Source organism: Octopus bimaculoides, chromosome 5 (genome assembly GCF_001194135.2).
Source record: "Octopus bimaculoides isolate UCB-OBI-ISO-001 chromosome 5, ASM119413v2, whole genome shotgun sequence".
Classification (NCBI taxonomy): Eukaryota; Metazoa; Mollusca; class Cephalopoda; order Octopoda; family Octopodidae; genus Octopus; species Octopus bimaculoides.
Window position 1 is genome coordinate 88,471,796 of NC_068985.1, and position 5,559 is coordinate 88,477,354.

General features: G+C 32.7%; 1 long non-coding RNA gene across 2 annotated transcripts in view; it reads left to right on the forward strand.

Moving 5' to 3' along the window:
* LOC128247812 (uncharacterized) overlaps window positions 1-5,559 on the forward strand; it is a 104,718-nt gene that overhangs the window by 51,331 nt on the left and 47,828 nt on the right. For both annotated transcript variants that reach the window (XR_008264129.1, XR_008264130.1), the window contains exon 3: window positions 3,733-3,920. This is a non-coding gene — a long non-coding RNA (uncharacterized LOC128247812). The remainder of the gene's footprint in view (window positions 1-3,732; window positions 3,921-5,559) is intronic.

The following is a 5,559-nucleotide window of genomic DNA, read 5'->3' on the forward strand; positions in this document are numbered from 1 at the left end:
AGAGAGAGAGAGAGAGAGAGAGAGAGAGAGAGAGAGAGAGAGATATTGACAGACAGACCGACAGATACAGAGACTTCATGTACGGATTACAGTTTGGGTAGTGTATCAAACGAACTTATATGTTGACTTCATTTTTACTTGGGAATGAATTCAAATAGAATAAGTGAACGTTTCATAACTCCAGCATTGCAAGCATTTTGATTGCAGTGGGTGTAATTGTTCTGGTTGAAAAGTAGAGATAATTGAGAGGCAGCTTCCCTATTACAATACAATAAACATTATGCAGGGAATACATTTTATTATTGCAATGTAACCAAAATAGCGATAAACTTCAGATAACTCTATATCTATTCACATATTAATAATATCACAAATTTCTTACACACACACACACACACACACACACACACACACACACACACACACACACACACGCACACGCACACACACATATACGGGTACAATAATCGTATACGCAAATAACTTTTACATTGGAGATAACAAAAATGTCTTGCATATGTAATTATACCCATACCGTGCTATAGAAAGAAAAAGAAAATATATGCAAATTCACACACACACACGCACACACACATACACACAAGCACATGCACACACACACACACACAAACGCACGCACAGACTCACACACACCTACGCGTCTTTATATAAGCCGATTGCAACAGATGCAGACAATAGTCATACGCAGAAAATGAAACAAAGAATGCTTGTTATAAGAAAGAAGAATGTGTAATGAAACAAGCTGACATGTACAATCGAAAATAAATGAATAAATAGACAATGCTATCTTGAAATATTTTTTTCTTTTTTTTTTTGCGAACATTGTTCTAAAATGATATAATCTGCATTAACTCTCTCTGTTCTTTGCATAGTTTTTGCTTTACTTTATTTCAGCTAACCTATTTCTCTCTAAATATACACATATTGTTCTTTTAAATAATTATTCTTGTTACAAAAAATAGATGTGATGCTGAAAATGCTGGCCTGAAAAAAAAGATTTTCGTTAGTAAGCGAAGAAGGAAAATTAAAGCACGAAGCCGAAATATCAGTTCTCCACCCAGAAACAAATAGTAAAAAAAAGAAGAAAGATACTAAAAAATACATATTGCGAATATAAATATTCAAACTTGAACAAAGTTTAATAGAATCTGTTGTTGAAGAAGTAAAAAAAAGTCTGAGAGAAAATTACAAATTGGTATTATCATAGAGTTATTTTCAGTTTAAGTGTGTTCCATGGAAGGACATGGAGAGATAATGACATTCGCCCATTATTTGTATTGTTCAAAGTTTCTATCATTACTAATGGAGACACATTATACACAGTGGTGTGGGAGTGAATTCGTTGGAGTATTGAATTCAAATTTAGTTTCAAGATGTTTTCCACTGCAACCTAATCTATTCATTTCCTAACAAGAGATTTCTTACACGTGATTTTACTCATTATACGCAAGGTTTCATATTATTTTAACCAAACTCGGTATTGTTTTATAAGCATTATTTTTATTTGATTTACGTAAAAAATTGACATCAGGATAAAATTGTTGTTGCAACTGTGGGTTGTATGGGCTAAGTTAAAATAATACAGATTTGTTTCTGGCTAACGAAGCAGAAACACATTCATATTACATGATGCTCATAATATCTTTGAATAGAAATTGTGACTTAAACAAGTTTTCCTTATCATAAGGTATCCGAGTTTAAGTCAAACGCTGACAGGGTGACCGTCTCTATAAGAATGTTTATGATCATGAAACAAAGACGAACTTTTCATGATTAGATTAGTCAAGCAACTGTCGCATTGAAAAAACTCCATATGATCATACAGTACAAGTCCCTTTGACTGATACTTGATCTTGGATCAATTAACCTAACATCTATGGTTTATGGTTTGCAATCCTTATAAGTAACGTATAGAAACGTTTTACTCTATAGGTAGACTTAACTAAAAAATTGTACATTTATAAATTTCCTGCTTACATCGCGTTACATTTTACATTTATCTGTAGCTTAAAGCGGGCAATCAGTTAAATATAATGATGTATATAATATGAGTGTAATTTCACCTCTGATACTATATATTGCCGAATATATTTATCTAGCACATTATCAGTTATATTCATGGAAACTAATTTATCCTAGTTAAGATTATTTGCCAACATGACATGGCAGTCCTAGGTTAGGACGAATGTTGCTGTAATTTAGCTTCAGGAGATTTCCTTGTTCGAAAGTATAAGAACATAGATGGTATCGTATAGCCAGCTGGAGATGATGTTTTGCAGTAACATTCATCTTAACCTAAGACTGCCATGTTATATTGGCATCCTTTCGGGGTCGATAAATTAAGTACCAGTTACGTACTGGTGTTGATGTAATCGACTTAATCCTTTTCTCTCTCCTTGTTTGTCCCCTCTATGTTTAGCCCCATGTGGGCAATAAAGAAATAATAAAGAAATAAGAAACGTTAGCACGCCGAGCGAAATTTATAGCGGTATTTCGTCTGTCTTTACGTTCTGAGATCAAATTCCACCTGGGTCGACATTACTTTTCTCGGGGTCGATAAATTAAATATCAGTTGCGTACTGTGGTCGATCTCATCGACTAGCCCTCTCCCCAAAAGTTTGGGCCTTGTGCATAGAGTAAAACAAGATATTCTGTAGGTTCTTTATGTAAGGCTCTTGTTTGTGGTATTTGATCTCACAATTTACGGTGCCGTAAATAAATATCACCGTCCTATATTGGGAAGAAATGCTACCGTAAATATCATGTACTTTGCATTTTGTTAGAAAGAGTCGATGAGATTATCAAGTTTCAGTGTGAATATTGATACGCAGGCCCATTTGGGTGAAGAGTTGTGAGTGGAAAGATTTGGTAAACATTCCTAGATGTTTTTGTGTATTACAGTATTAAAATGCGCCGCATCAATCTGAGAGACGAGTGAGGTCGCGGCTGGTATGATGTGCAAACACGTATATACTTTCTTTTGCAGATGATAAACATCCGGGGAACAGTAAAAAATATATGAGAATTTTAGATTTTAATTTTCTTAACGATTATATGTTTCACATCGGGTCAGCATTACACCATATCTTTCGTTTGCTACATGCTAGCAGATGCACTTTACTGTTATACGCAAGAATTCATATTATTGCATGGCATCAGCTTTTGAATGTGTTGGAATAATCAATTAAAACAGATTTCACAGCCGTAAAGTGTAACGGTAATGATTAGAACTCAGGAGGAAAGTATAATAACATATTGATCAAGTTTCTAAACGAAATTAATAACAACTTTCTTTAATAATTTAAAATCCTATTGAGAATTCCTTAAACTACTTTTTCAGCTCATTTGATGTTGAGATAATACAAGAGGATTGGGCATTTATATAACATCTAATATATCATTGATTTGTATGATTCATTTCGGAATAACTTTAGTACAATTTAATACCAGTGGTTATTCAAATGCCCAAAGTTATGCCCATAAGCATTTGAGGAAAATAATACTGTCTTCTCTCAGGGAAATTCAAAGTGAAATTTCATTTGCGATGAATAATGTAAAGATCACTCGGAAGAGTTAAAGATAATAATACCAGTCTCAACTTTTCAAAGATAAACAAAATGCATTGATTAATTAGAAAATAGGTATTTGGAATGCATTCTATCATAATTTCGTATAGGGAAATAAAAATAACATTTACTCATTGGATTTCAGAATTCACTTGACCTACTGTGATGAATAAAGATCGGAGATTACAGCCAAATCATCTTGTGTTGGATAACACATAATGATCTGAAAAAAGAACTGTTAATACATGTCCTGAAGCATAATCGTTTACGAGATTCAAATCCTTCCAGTTCCTACAGTGTTATGTGACTTTGTGAAATGTTGGTCCAATTCAAGTACGTATTTTTCTGATTTATGATACTTTGTGTTGAAGTAAATCTATCATTTTATTATGTAAAGAATTTTCACAAAAGAACTGATCACGTGGCATCGCTTTAAACGTTCTTTCTACACATAACACAGCAGGCAGAGAAACGGTTTCGGCAATTATTAATTGCAAAGAATCATATACTGAATTATATTAACTGCTGTCAATATTCATATAATAGAATTATGGCGTTACATCATAGTTAGGTGTCATTTTATTAAAGGAAGATGATGAGAATAATTCTGAAGTTGTGATATATAGATATAACTAACATTTTACCATTTAGAAATATGTGTTACTTTTCTTCCTCACTCTGAACACCTTTCCTGGTTACAATTGTCATGTATGAATGTCATTCTATCTTCCGGGCGTTTTGCTAATTCTACTCAAGTAAATATGAAATAAAAATATATAACGTTTTTATTTCACAGCGATATTCTTTTGCTCTACACGTAATATATGTACGATATTGTTATCTCCTCGATAAGTAAAGTAAATTGCAATAAAACTGATTTTATTAAAATATTTTTCTTTAAAAAATGCAAATTTTAATAATATTTTATAAATAAAGGGTTATAATTTGTTTCTGTTATTGAAATGTTTCATAACATTTCCCCAAAACGTAATCTTACTACATATACACTTTAGAGGTTTTTGGTAATACACATACATTCCGTATGTAAAAGAACGTTAATAAGACGAGGTTTATCGAGCACGGCTGATTGGATATCCAAATTCCCCTAATGTGAAGCCACATTATATGTATAGTAACTTTTTTCGTTAGTACATCGTGTGTGAGGCAATGGTTTCAAATATTAAGAATTTGTTGCGAGGTGTTGTCCAGATTCGCAGCACCTCGCTTGGATTTGTAGCCATGTCACAGAACCTAGTCATATAGTCATAAAAATATGGCCAGCCCTGTAAAACAACAGAACACTAACGTAAAAATTCATTGACCAATCAAAATTTTCTGACATGAAACATCAAATGCAGGTTATGTAAATTTCAAACCAATTGTCAATTCGAAGATTTAGGTATTTTTGTCCAGCATTATATAAACTGACAAACAGAACACCTTACTGGAAGCAAATCAGAATTAATGCGAAACTTTGTCATTTTACACACTGTTACTTCTTGCCTGAACTTTCCACTCCTTGTTCAAAGATCTAAGATTATATCGTCACCAAAGATTAATTTATCATTGTGTTTTGATTCTGACATCGGCATGTCTATCTCATTATCCACTCTATTTTCTTTTATTTCTATAATAATATAGAACACATGTAGCGTAACAAATTTAGCGAGATCATTCACCATCGTTTCCTTGTCATAAGCTTACATTCAGAAACGCAGAAACATTATTTGAGCATTATATAAATACTCATTTGTGTTTATATGTAAGATGTAAACGATCAAATATAATAAATATATGGAAATGCATATTCATTTGGAAGTTACTTCTAGTCAAACTACAGAGAAATTTGTTATTGCTTCATGGCCAAGTAATAGTACTAAACTTTCAGCTTTGCAATTTATTAAACACCCCACACACTTACATGCACACACACAGTCAGACACACACAGAGAGACACGTGTATGTATATATA